Source organism: Cotesia typhae, unplaced genomic scaffold (genome assembly GCF_013202065.1).
Source record: "Cotesia typhae breed Kobodo isofemale line unplaced genomic scaffold, CoteBio_Ctyphae scaffold_13, whole genome shotgun sequence".
NCBI classification, from domain to species: domain Eukaryota; kingdom Metazoa; phylum Arthropoda; class Insecta; order Hymenoptera; family Braconidae; genus Cotesia; species Cotesia typhae.
In genome coordinates this window covers 17,900,695-17,915,388 of record NW_027423774.1, presented here as the reverse complement: position 1 = coordinate 17,915,388, position 14,694 = coordinate 17,900,695, and the positions used below count along the sequence as shown (strand labels likewise).

General features: G+C 33.5%; 2 protein-coding genes across 6 annotated transcripts in view; one reads left to right on the top strand and one right to left on the bottom strand.

The window, feature by feature from the left end:
• LOC141534839 (roundabout homolog 2) overlaps window positions 1-14,694 on the bottom strand; it is a 258,219-nt gene that overhangs the window by 24,584 nt on the left and 218,941 nt on the right. The window lies entirely within an intron of this gene.
• LOC141534840 (uncharacterized) overlaps window positions 1-14,694 on the top strand; it is a 173,424-nt gene that overhangs the window by 28,101 nt on the left and 130,629 nt on the right. For 3 of the 4 annotated variants that reach the window (XR_012480499.1, XR_012480500.1, XM_074254431.1), the window contains exon 2: window positions 7,227-7,376. The exons of the other annotated variant lie outside the window; for it this stretch is intronic. The gene's annotated coding sequence lies outside the window, so the exon portion shown is untranslated. The remainder of the gene's footprint in view (window positions 1-7,226; window positions 7,377-14,694) is intronic. 4 annotated transcript variants of the gene reach the window in all.

Sequence of the window (14,694 nt, the reverse complement as noted above, 5' to 3'; positions counted from 1 at the left end):
ATATATCATGTCATATAAAGATATATTAAGCCATATATGATCATATAAAAAAATTTCTCTGGAGATTTTACGTCGGAATAAAAGAATGAACTATAATTGGTAAACTGGTCTTTTCTCTGCAAAAACTCCAATTATTACAGTAGCGTAACGAGAATTAAATAAAGAAAGTTTCTTTGGAAAGGGCAAAGGTATTCCACCCCGGAGTTTCATCCCCATGAGTCATCGCAGCTTCATGTGACCCAAGCCGTAGCTTAATCATCATTAACACCCGGTGCAGCCGTTACTCTCTCGCCCGGTGGCTATTCCAGGCCTTACTCGCCTGGCATATACCATATAATATTATATATACCTACTGCAAGGAGAATTGCTCTACGATTTATTTAACACGTCGTTTCGCTGAATCCGTAAGACAAAGGAGACTCTCACTGCTCTCTGAAAGATATATTTCGCACACATACATTTATACCTACATTTGATCTCTTTGTGCTACGTGACCATTTACAGAAAGAGTTTAATTAAGTTCTGCCCTTTTATTCAGTATAACTCTATATAAACATTATATTACGACACAGAGAGCAGTTCTAGGACTCTGATCTCTGTTCTACTCCCAACCTTTTTACTCTCAGGTTCAGAATTCATACACTCTGTGTGTGTATATCTACGCTTACTGTATGAGTTAATTTCAAGTTTATTAATAATAGTAAAAATAATAAAATTAATTGCAATGAGGTACGTTAGTTGAAAAGCTATTTCCTTTGTTTTATTTTACCTGGAAAATATTTTTCTACTTGAATTTAGAATTTTCATTCATTTAAATTTCTTTTGTAAGATAAATTTATTTAACAGCAAAAGAATTTTATTTCTATTGAATAAAATTTTTAAATCGCTTAGTCAGAATAATAAAGTATTAAATATTAACTGAGATTTTATAAATTTATATTATATTATATTTAAATTTATATTTATATTTTAAATTTATATTATTTACCACCGCGGGAAAAGAGGTAATTTTGAAATCTTGGTAAATAACTGGCTTGAAATATTTTTTTTTTATCTCTTGATACAAACTCGAGCGAATTAAAATAAATTTTGAAGTGGTACGCGCGGATTTTAAAAATAAAACTAGATGACAGGTCAATGCCTTACGGCACTAGTATTTAACAAGTACCTAATCGCTTCCCGAGTAGATTGTAGAGCTCGTGAGTTGTTTCCCGCGGGGAGGTGGAATGAGTGAGGAGTATATGACCCTCGGTGTCACAAGCCGTACAAAACGGGTCTCCAATTAACAAACTGTGGATCTGGAGCGAAAAAATTCAAGGGTCCCTTTTTTTTTATCATCTTCCCTCAGCAGTTACCCCTCTGACAAACTAATGAGTGCGAGACACTTACCAGGGGGCGAAGAAACACACACACACACACACACACACACACACACACACACACACACACACACACAAATTCAAATTGAAATACAAATCCATATGAACATAAATATGTGTTGTGTGTACGGTATAGAGCACACAGCAGAGCAAATGCGAATGAACGCGCCACGTCAGGTTGATGCGAGACTGCGTCAAGCAATAAGGGTGCTCATGATTCTCTACCCACATTTGGAAATAAAAGAGAAGCATCAGAAATGAGAGAGCGGGAAAATAGAAGGGTTGAAAAAGGCTCTAGCAGAAGTACAAGGTATAAGCCATCCAGGATCTCGAGGCGACGAACGTCCCGTAACAATTCGCACAACTCTCAACCCTCGTTTCGAGGATTCAAGTACTCGGGAAACAATCGGGCGCTGTACGCCCACCGAAACAATAAAATACTCGTATCGTTGTATCGTGGCTCTTTACTTGTCAAAGTGCAATCTAAGATACACAGAGTAGTGCAGGGTCACGCGCGAATTACACTTGCATGTACCTAGTGCATCTCCACTACTGTATGTGTCCTTTATAATTTATCCTTTGCTGGTTCTTGGGGGGAGCCATTACATGTCTGACGGCTGTTTGGCCTTATGTTGGATTATTCACAATGTCTTTCGTCAGACATAGGACGCAACCCACCAAAGGACTACTCACAACTCACAACTCACTACTCTTTATTCTTCAGAACATGGAGGCGTGTCTCTGCTCAGGTGGATTTTCCCGGGGGCTTCCTTGTGCATATGAATAAGAATGAAAATAAAAATAAAACGATATGCAAATACTCTAAAAGCCTTTTGCCTTTATTATTTAGTCTGCTGTTTTTCTTTCACAATTAATCGTCCTAATGATGTCCTGGAATAAAAGGGCACGTTGATGATTCCTTTAAATTATAACGGAAGAAAGAGAATATTTTTATTTAATAAAAAATTTTAACAAAATGTTATGTTTGTTATTAACGAAGACAAGAAAATTTATTTTGCTCGTGTTTGCCGGTATTGAATCGGAAAAGAAAATGTTTGTTCGTATATTTAATACCAAAGCAAAACGTTGAAAAAAATGTTGTTTTCTCAACAGCAACCCGAGTAAAAAATCTTCACACAATGATCCGATCTGGCGTATGCCGTGTGTGGTAAGCTAAATTCACTTGCATTGTGCATTGTCTCCCGGTACGGAAACCCAAAGTACAAAAGGGCGGATTTAACGCCAACATTTGCATTTCGCGCAACGCGAAAGAACCGAGAATAGGTATGGCAGTAAGAAAGGCAGTCAGCAGCCACAAGGAAGAACTAAACTTCTTCTTCGCTTGCTCTTCTCAGAGCACCGGGAGAATAAGGAGCTCGAGAATATAGTAGTAAGTAGTAAGTAGTAAGCAAGTACCAACAACCAGCGATATACATTCAGATAAAACCTTGTAAGTCCCAGAGAACCAGTTACGGTTCTTGTGGGAGTGAATAGAATCCCAGTTACACATTATCATCATCATTATCATTATTATCATTACGCTTTGAAATATTTTATTATATTCAAAACCGTTTCAAGTCTCTACGCATTTTCATCCACCAATAAATGTCTGGCGAACCACCATAGACAACTATTTGATAGTAATGAGCGCAGAAGCATCATTAAGTCTTCCGTTACTTTTTTCATTATTATTGCATAAAACATGTAAATTGTTTAAGCGATAAATTATCTAATCTAATCTAAAAATTATTATCGTTATTTTTATATTAGCTTATAAAGTCAAGTTTGTATTATACAGAAAGAAATTTGCTTTAAAAATTATTGTAAAAATTTTTGATTAAATTATAATTTTTTTGATAATTGTTATTAACAAATGTAACATAAAAAATCATTGAAAAGTATCATGATAAATTATTAAAATGAATATTTATTTTTAATAGTATATAAAAATTTATTTTATTTGATAATTTATTTGCATAGTATATAAAAATTACATATGTCAGTGATCAGTTGCAGCTTAATTACATTTTAACTCTCACTAACTTTATATAATTATTATTCTAATAAAATTTTATGCAACTAGTTAAATATTACTTGTAAAAAAGTATTTTAATGATGTTTTATATTATGTTACTGTTAACTTTGGAATTTTATGTTACTATTAGCTATTATTTATGATATGTTTTAAAATTAAATTATCTTAAAAAAAAAATTAATCAATAAAAATAATTAAACATTTAATCTTATTAAATTAAAATCTGGTTTTTCTAGATTATAAAATTTTTTAAAAAAATAATCCGTTGGTTAAAACATTTTCAATAATAATTCTCTTTTATTCGATAATTTTTACCATGATTTCAACAGTAAAAAAATTTCATTTCGTGTACTTTTTAGCGGTATTTTGGCCATATAACATGTGCAAATATACTGTCTTCAAACTTGAGCTTACAATGAAAGGCAAATATATTATGTACGTACATATGAAGACGGAGATGGAGATGGCGAAGAAGTTATAGAAGTTGGGAGAGTTCGGGCTGCTTCTGGTATTCCAGTCCAGACACTATTACTATACCGGTAACTGTTGTTTATACATATATGTGTATAAATACATTACACGTATACATGCCCATTATACAAGACGTAACTCTCTCCCACACCATATTTGATATAATTAAAGTCCATAAATAAACACAATGGTACAAGGTACCGGGTGCAGTAGCCAAGTATCTATAGGAGGCCCAGTATAAGGGCATTCAATGCAAATGCCGGATAATTCTCTCTCTCAGTTATGTTGCGGGTTGAGGATACTTTATGTAATATAGCTCTACACTATCTTATACTACGATATAATATATAATATATGAAGAGAGAGGGAGAGAGAGAGAGATTCTCCTAGCCGTCAGATAGATGTGCATTTTAGTGTACAATATCCTTCTCCGGTGAATCATCTTTCCCTGCTCTAGCTTGCCATTGTGTATACTCAACCCGGTGGATATTAATTTATATTGTTATTTTATTGCTGGGTGATTATTTATTTATCATTTTATTTGATGAATATTACCATTAAGTAACAAGAGTATTCGACGGTAAAGTAAACTTTTATTATTTGGGCTTGTTTTCCCCGTATCGGTGCTAATCCTACTTAAGAACTTGGAGCAGTATGAAACGGGCCGTAAGTAGGTGCAGAATAAGTGTAAGGAGAAGAAGAGTAAGAGTAAGAATAAGAAGGTCGAGAAAAAAAAGAAGGGATGCATTGCCGGTTGCTGGAACTGAGAAAATAAGCTCGCGATTAATTAAAGGCCTCTGAAGAGTAGTGCGCTGAGAAGAATCCAACGTTACTCTCTCTCTCTCAGATACCATCAAGCTCATTCTTCCGTACGGGAAGAGCAAGAGCCAGACCGCCGAACAAACAAACAAAGACTAAGAAGAATTATTTTTAATGAAACCTCGTGGTGTTTCTCAACATTTAATGATTCTTTGTAATGTACTTTGTTTAAAGTTTATTATGCTGTTATAACTTTCAGTTATTTTTACTGAAAATATACATTTTTCGAGCTTCATCATTGAACAAATTTACTGATAGTAGCCGATTTATTGAGATGTAATAAACTCTATCTACAAATAATTGCAATTTATAACAATTTAAACAATTTTCCGTTTCATTATTATTGTATTTAAAGAAATTTTCTATAAAAATTATTTTGACATGTGATATAACTTGATGAGCCTATACATAATTTTTAAATCAAAATTGAAGTTAAAAATTTCCGGTAGATGGCGCATGATTACTGAATCGTCTCACTAAAGGAGAGTGAAGTCTAAATTCTAAAATAAAAATATTTTTTTAATTTATATAAAACATTTTCTGACTTTCATCAATGAAAGTGATTACTTTCTTGCTTCAATAAGAATTTGTAGACTTATCTATATTTATGTGATTGTCAGTTCCTTAAAAAGCCAAGGGGGTCGAGGGATGTCTTCCTTCAATTCCATCGCATTGTCTGGTCTGAAAGTTACTGTGGCCGCAAGAATGATAATTTTCGGGCGACATGCTCCGAATCAATATCTAATGGCAGAGGGTGATCCCAGACATTTGTGGTCTACTGCATTCGCTGATCAGATGTAACTACTCACGATCATGACCACTGAGAATAAGGAACAGGAGCAGAACAAGATGGGAAAGACGAGGGTTAATCGGGATATTGGAGCTAAGATGGAAGGACGAAACGTGGGAGGGAATCGCTTAACTTGTACGGAGTGATGAGGAATGAGTGAAGACATTTTCCATCAGGGATGGCGACGGCGTCTGCTTGTCGGGGTTAGAAATTCCTCAATGACGACGCTGACGACTAGGGAGCCATCGGTGAATAGCTTCTCTTTAGTGTGCTCGCACAAATCAAAGCCAAAGGGATTGAATTTATGAGACAAGACAGCTTATATACATAATATATAATATGTGTGTGTATGGATTCCTTAATGGAAGTAAACTTGGGGCAATCTCGGTATTAGGCTTAATTAAACCGCTAAGCAAAAGATTTTGGGTAGCGATTGTACGGCGCCGTCAATAAATTATGCTTCTTTATCTATTGACCAGAGGAAGTTTATCTGGTGGTTAAAGGAACCCAAAAAATGATAACTTTTTAGGCTTAGCTGATATGAAGAATGGAGAAGAAATTCGTTCTTTGTCCCTTTGGGAGAGTTTTTAGGCAAAGACTTATCCTCGTAAGCTGCGATAAAGGAAGCAGAAAGACGAGCTCCTGAAGAAAAGAAGGAGTTTGAGCGTCTGCTTTGTCGCAAATTCTTTGAAGCTCGTCGGCATGTTTAATCCATTTGTGCGAACGTGTATGAAAAAATCACGTTTAAAGATAAATTTTATTTAAAAAGGTTATTTTTTAACGATACATTTTTTAATGTATTATCTAATTAGAGTCAAATTGTTTCTGATAATTGGTGAAAAGATGCACGTTCGAAGAAAGAATTAATTTCCATGATTCACCGTTTATATGTTCTGTTCAGTTTTTATGTTCGTGAATTGAATAACCACTCATCAGTGGAAGGTTTTATGCACAAAGAAACCTCATTATTCATTATTCATAATTCAAAAACGCAATTTATTTTGTACAAAAAAAAAAACCTTTTCTTTGCCATCATTTTTCATAGTATCTACAAGAAGAACGAGTTAATCTAAGCATTTATAAAGGTCAATTTATGCCATTCATGACTATTTCCTCTGTAAAAATGAGCATAATGCACATAGAGAAGACACGATAGTGCTTTGTCACTGTACCACAAATCCTAGTAATTGGCATTAGACATAAATTTATCTTGCAGGAGATGGAATCTCTGCTGATAAATGTCGATCAAGAAGCGCCCGGAGATGGTTGTCCTTCGGGATGGTTGCCTCCAGAATCTGACTTTGGAGCACCCGCAGTCCAAAGCCAGTTAACCCCCGCATACGCATTGGCATGGTCATATCGCTCCCCGTCGGATCGGCTAATCTCATCTCCTAATACGCGACACGTGACACCTCCCCAAGTTAATTGCCGCCTACAGATTCCCAGGACAATGCCAGATCGTGGTCCTTAGACAGAACTGGCCTCGGTGCGGGCGGAAAAGGATGGGTTAACAAATTATACAATACAATAGATTACTGTACAATAGAATGGGGAGCAACGTTATCTTAAAAGTGGCTCGTATCGTCCACGTGTGTCGTCAGGAGCTCAGTTTTACTTACAGATAAGGCCCGTGGGCGATTTGTTTATCATACGGGATCACAATTAATCGCATTCGATTCACACCCTGTATCTCTACCCTATTAATACCATACCCTTCTCTTTCTATTCGCAGGAGAGTAATGCGCGATGATTAATTGAGAGGATAAACCAGAATGGACTCACCGACACCGACTCGTAATCAGTGGATTTATTTGTGTTCACAAGTTTTCAGATTTTTGAGGAATTGTAGGCTGAGTTTACCTGAAACAGAAAAAACATTTTGGTAAGTTTTTTTTTTTTTTTTAAGTTTAAATAATTTTGTAGAAGTAGGAATTTAATCATTTTAAGCCATAAAAAATTGAAAAATGAACAGATCTATATTTTTTTATCGTGTTCAATCCGTTGGCGACTTAGTTTTTTAAAAAACTCGATTTTATCTTCAACACTTTTAGATGATTTCTTTTACTGTGTATCGAAAACAAACAATTCAAAAAAAAAGTTGCTCGAATTTTTATTATTTTTCATTAATGAATACATTAAATAGCCACACGAAAAAGTGTTAAATTAACACAAAAAAGTGTTAAATATTTAATGCAAAATTTTTTACTGTGCATGTTTTTACTTATTTATAAAATTGACGTATCGAAAAATTTATCTATTAAATCATAGCATTTTTTATGGACGATACGAACAAATATAGTAATATGGAAAATTGAATGCATTATTTTTAAATTGTTGATTGAAAGTCAAAATTTGACTTATAAATTTTTTTAATCTAAAAATCTTTGATAATTTAACTTTTTAGAAATCGAATTAATTTGTATCATTAATCTGAACATGTTAAAAAAAACATGGAAAAGTATATGTTTCGATTTTTTATAGTTGAGTCAATAACAAATATAATATTGTATAAAAATACAAAGTTTAAAATAATGAATCTGCAATAATGATGGATCACTACAATATTTTATAAAAACTTTAATTACGCAGTAATATGATTATGAGAGTTTATTGAAAATGATGTCGAGGAAATATAGCGAGGTGAATTGTTGAGGGATGAAAATTACTGGAAATTTATTTTCTGGTGGTTTATGAAAGTGAAACAAAAAGAGAAAGATGGCCAGGAGTAGACTCTGTGAGAGTATAACGTCATAAGCACATTCATGCTGCTCGGTATATATAATATATAATATGAAAATGAGTGAGTGAGTTGGTGAGTGAGTCACGAGGGAATCTCTGAGCAATTGCGATGAGGGAACCGGAAACAGCCAAGAGATCCTGGCACTCGTGAGAGATTGAGATCCGGAGTTCGCGAGCGGCTGCAATTATAGTCGACCCATTTTCCGGACAATAACGAACGAATCGTTAGCTGGAGCGAAGCCAAATCCAGCGCTAGATGTATATACTCTGGACTGAGTGCATACCGTTCGGGTGGTGTATAACTGTAACGAATAGGTTCTGCAGTTGGGATGCAAAGTGAGAGAAGCCAGTCGAGGAGGATAAAAAATACGGGCTGAAGATGTTATAGATGGAGATGGAGATACAAATATAAGTATAGGTATAGTTATAGCTATATGAAGACAGAGGTTTGTTAACGCCGGCTTAAGTTAGGCAAGGTCGCGAGGACTTGAATTTATTGCACGTCTAGGGCTCCAGAGAAACAGCTTCCCCATTATTACATAGCTTTTAGGAAATAAAACAAAGACGACGCTGGAATCTCTGGTTATTGCTTGCCAGAGTGGAAAAACTGCAATGGCTATTTCCGGATGCTCCAGCGCTCTGGATTATCGAAAAAAACAAGACAATAGAAACGTTCTTTAACAGCACAGACACTTTGGCTTTTATTTAGTTACACATTTTAGTGGCTAAATAATAACCAATCATCGCGTGACTGCTTAGAATTATAAATCATGAATAAAAGAACTTTAGATGTTTTGATTGCAATAAAATTGGAATAAATTGCTAAAATATTGCTATGAAGACATAAATTATGGATAATTTTATGAGAAAAGTGATAGAAGAAACAAATTATTTAAAACTCTTCTCTAAACGAGTATAAAAAATTGATTATCACCAAAAATATATGAACGATTCGTTTTATCATATAAATACGTCGTAAAAAATTTTTCCTTATTTTTTAAATTAAATAAAAAATAATAAAAAAATTGAATGGATGAAAAAGTAGCAAAATTCTTGATTAAACAGATCAAACAGCAACTGAAATTTAAAAAGATTTTCTTCTCTATATTTTATGCTAGACTATTTTATCTCAGCACAATTATCCGTCAGATCATTTATTGCTGCTATTTAAAATATTTAATGCCCAGTGGCCGAGATTTCTCGTTGATATATTGAGTTCATTATCGATGAAAGCCGAGCAGAGCGAGTAGAAGATGAACGTACTTATATATACGTATCGATGTATATCTAAGAATAGGGAACGTGCGCGTCACCTACCGATATATCGCAGAGATATAAATGTACACCAGTACAGAGGACCAAGAATATGGTCCAGGGTAGTGGCAGGAAGGCTTAGAGGCACCATTTAATGCAAGTTGGAATAAAACTGCTCGGCTGGTTTTAATCTAAAGAGAGTATGAAGAAGAAAAGAGCATTGGTAGCGATCCGGAATGGATTTTTAAGCTTTTCTCTGTTAGTATGGTCAGCCTCGCCCTGAGCTTAATGGAGCGTGCTTTATATTGTCGCTGCCGTAGCTGCCGATCCCGGTGTAAAAAATCATCTTATCAGATCGTCCATTGTACGTCGCCTCAAGGACCGACGGAAGTTCTTTTCGCGGACGGTGCCCGCCTTGTAGTGTTTCGTATTGCTCTCGAATAACGGACAGATGCGCTTCATCGACTTTACTCGGCTATTATCGACGTTGTGATCCATACATAAACTCGGGATTATTTTTAATGACATGTAATGTAATAAATAATAATATATATTTGATACTCTGTTCTGTACTATGAGCGAAGAATTATCGATAGCGTAAATTTTGCAGCGACTACGATTGTATAATTTATTGACGATTGTCTCCTGCTGCCGGTGCCGGTTGCTCGAGGATTTGCTTCGGTGAAGTGTGCAGTTATCATATCAGGGTTAAACTCTAGCTCGATAGGCCTCGTCGATGAGTGAGATATCGAAAAGCTGGCACGTGCGATAATCACAACCCATCGAGAGTACCAAAAGGCTCTCGGTGAATTATTATTCCGTTATCTGTTATAACACTTTCTATAGAAGTAGTTTATCCCGGCTAGAGCTCAGATTTTAGTATTATAACTTATCATTATGACAATAACTTTTATCTGGCTATTAATCATCCAATTTTTAAGATATCATTACACTTTTAAATATTTTGCTTTAAAAAAATAGTTCTTAAGAATTTGTTACACAGAAAAAAAATTTACTTGAATCAAGTAAATAATTTTGAAGAATTTCATCTTCTTGATTTAAGTAGAAAAATTCTTAAACTAAGAAATTTTTATTGGTTTAAATAAATTTTACTTGACTCAAGAATTTTTCGTCTTGATCCAACACAATGAAATTCTTCAAAATTATTTTCTTGGTTTAAGAATTTTTCTATTGATTCAAATTAATTTTTTTTTTCTGTGTATAGCTAACTATAAAATTGGGGCGTGTTAAAAAATTTTTTCTTTACTAAACAAAAAAATTTTGATCTTAAAATATGAAACTGATAAAAAAAATTTCTACTTTGAGATCCATCAGGGTACATCAAGTATTTTTTCACCATTTTTACTTCAAACTTATAATACTTATAAGTTATAACTTATAATTACGTTGATTAAAAAAATATATATTTTTTACGCTTTTATATCTGTAACTTGACTCATTTAAAACAAAAAAAATGTAGTAGCACAATTTCAAACAATACAATTGCTTTAATAAGTACAAAATCGTAATCTTCAAAATTTATCCGTTTAGCATTGTAATTTACACCATCTAATAAATTTTTTACAGAGTCAAAGCTTAAGTTTCAAATAAAGTTCAAAATACTTGAATTTTACCTAACAAAATTTTGAGACATTTTAAACAGTAAAAGTATCACAAAAGTGTTGACTCAAGGATTTGATTTTGATAAACGATTAAAAAGAGAAAGCAGTTTTGATTTTTAGTTTAAATGTTCTGTTGAATTCCCTGTACAGCTTGGGATCATTAATCTTGTGTTCGCTTTGTGAACCCGAGTTCGTTATAGTTATAAGTGTACGAATAGGAACAGCATCGGTGAAACGCGCAATCTGCGGAAATTAGGAGTCTGATGGTGATGGCTAAAGTCCCTCAAGGAGTAGAAGGAGACCGATGAATGGAAGTTGTGTTGGAAACAGCCGAAACTCATTAGTAAGACTCGACTCGGTCATTCCAAACTATCGTGCGAGTGTTTGTAACTGATGCTGTCGTCCTACTTTCATTTGTCATCGAATGTCTTCCAAGTTTACATAATTTGTCTGCACACCATCCACCATCCTATTACTTGTGCTTCATTCTGTTATAGCCTCGTTTGTAAGAATAAAATAAAAATATCCTTGGCAAATCAAAACTTTAATCCAGAGAACCGCGCCAAGTAAACATTTCTTTCCATAAACTGTACGCTCCATAGCTACAAAAGCTCACTCCACTACTTTTTATCGATAAGCCACGTCCTCGTGCCCTAGATTCTCGAGAGAAAAACACAAATATAGTTCAAGTGGTCATATTGATGCAAATATTTTTGTTTTGATTTTTTTTTTGGAGTCTTAATCACCATATTGATATTGTATTGAGCCAGTAAGTAGATCAACGAGCACATGTACGCAGGTAATTAAAAAAATACGTCAGCAAAAGGTATAATTGATTATTTTAGTAGCTTATACCCGGGGTAGTATCGTTAGTCGACGTTGAGAAACCGCTTTGAAGCTCATCCGAGATCTTAATTAGCGGACCACTCGCGGAGTGCAATTATTTTGCCGACATTCCAATGTACACTGTTCGCTGTTGTATGCACGGAAAAGGTATATAATACATTCAAACATTAATTCAACATCCAAGCGAGTTGAGTGCTTTAAGTAAATTACTACGGATTTAAGTTTATCGGTTATTACTTTTTCCCGTACGGTAAACTATCTTTTTATTAGCCCCAATATTTATATTATGCAAGTTAATATAAATATATCTTTAATAACTGGTGTATTTTAGTGAGTTAATAAATAACAAGATAAATAATTTATTTGCATTAGCAAGTGTCGAGAATCGATAGTTACAACAGTAATTTAATCAACAACTCAATCGGGTTTATGTTTTAATGCATGACCCTTTATATTTACGCTCGGATTATTGCGATACTATGATAATTCGTAATTCTACTTTCAATTTTAATGAATCCTTCAAATTATCATTGACACTCCACTCTAATTATTGCATATATTTTATTTATCTAATTTATTATTGAATTTTAATATTTAATAATCTAAATTATGCATAGATCATTTTTTTTTAAAAACTATTAACTGATGAAAAATTAAACGATCTAAAAGGATAGAAACTGGACGGATCATGCGCTTAATCAGGGTAAATGTCAATTTGCGAGGTAAAATCATTAATTAGGATCGAGTGACATTCTTTAAGTGTTTTAATTATTTAACAGCTTTCGTAGATACTTAAAATATTGATCTCTTCAATAAAGGAATTAAGGACACGTATTATGACAATGACAATGCCGTACCGTGTTTAACTTCAAATAAAACGGGTATTGTGACCATCATATTGAGCCTAATTAATCCGGTGAGAGTTTCACTAGCAAATGGGATACTTTTAAAATGTGATAGTGAAATGTGAGTAGATAAAACGGTGCTTTATTAAGCATCAAGAAAATTAGAACTCAAGTATATCTACAGACAAAGTAAATTGCTGAATGTTAAAAAAGTAAGTGAAATACATTGGTTGAGTTATTGAAAATGTGATTTAGCTTCTCGAAAAATAATGGTGCTCTGTCGATATATCTATGCTATGCTATGCTATGAATTGTCACAGTGCGCTTTGGAAATGCCGACGGAGTTTCTAATGTTAAAGTGAAGTATTGTAGATTCTTTCACCTTCTATCTTCTACCCCAGTTACATCGATGAATTCTTTAAAGACCTTTTTAAAGGACTGAGTGAATACATCACTTTAGACGCTCGAAAGAATAGAACTTTTCGCTCCACTTACACGAGAAAATTGTTTGAATTCCAGGCAATCGATTCACTCGCTCTAGAATTTTATTTTCAGGAAATAACTTTTATAAATTAAGATTTAAGTAAGTGGAAGGGCTTAAAAATGAATTTAATGATACGAGCTTATTTTAATGAATAATTGATACTGTAATTATCGCTCTGGCTTTTACAATGAAGCAAGATAAAGCTGAGTAAAAGTATAAGATGATAAAATGAAAAGGCGTGTTGTACGTCGATTCTCTCGGAAGTAAGAAGCGCAGGCAGCATCGGAAGCACTTTAGCAACATAGAAGGTCCAAGATTAATGTACCCTTTGGCTGGTGAGGCTACTGAGTGGCTTCAGCTTTAACGCGGAAGAGCTATTAGCTTTTCAAACTTTACCTCTTCTCCATGCTCATGAGTCTTTCTGTTGGTTAAATCTACCAACCAGTTGGTAGCTTAACTCTACTGGTGCTATTGCTATAGTGCCCCAATAAAAAGTGTTGGTAAATGCGGAAACGTCGTGTATTAAAGAACCAGAAGCTTCCCGCAAATATTTTCTGTGTTAACGGGAGCTTTTACCTGCATTTTGTTACTGTCTGGTTAGACTTTTTTCACTCAATGCTTTTTATTTTGGTCTTTAGGTTATTCAGTGCTGAATAAATTGAGGAAATTATGTGAAATTTTTTATCATTAGTTTTTATGTTGAAAAATGTTCTGCCGAACATTTCACAGTTCTGGATGGTTACTATGAATTCAAATTGCAAATAAAAAATGAAAGCTATTTTTTTTAATGTCTTGCAAAAAATGTATCATTTTTTCATATCGTTAACTTTCACTTAAAATTTAAATTTTAAATTTCAACAAGTTATTTATTTTTTTTTTTTTTTAATTTTTGCCAGTGTGCACTTTCACAGTCAACTAAACTGTGAATCATAAATATAATATTTTTATTTTTTTTTTAATTTTTTCATGAAAAAATTTTTTGAAAAGATTATTAAAGAATTGAATGATTTAAAAAAATTTTTTTTAATTTTCAAACATTAAAAATTTGACACTTAATTGAAAAATGTATAATCACCAATTTTTGTAATTATAATTGAAAATTTGCTGTGAAAAAAAATAATTTATCACTTAAATTTTTTCTATCAAGATTTACAGTAAATTTTGCTAATAAATGGTGGAAAATTTTTCATTTATAGAAAAATTAAAGAAATTGACAAAAATTAAAAGAGAGAATAAAATTAAATATTCGTCTGCTTAGTCATGTGCTGTTGAAATAAAATTTGAATCCATAATTCAATTCAACAATGACGATTCTCTAGTTATAGCACGGAGGACGAGAGATAGAGTTGAGATACAGTCGACACTCAATATCTTTTTACGATACGATGTGAGTGATGGCTCAAATTACTC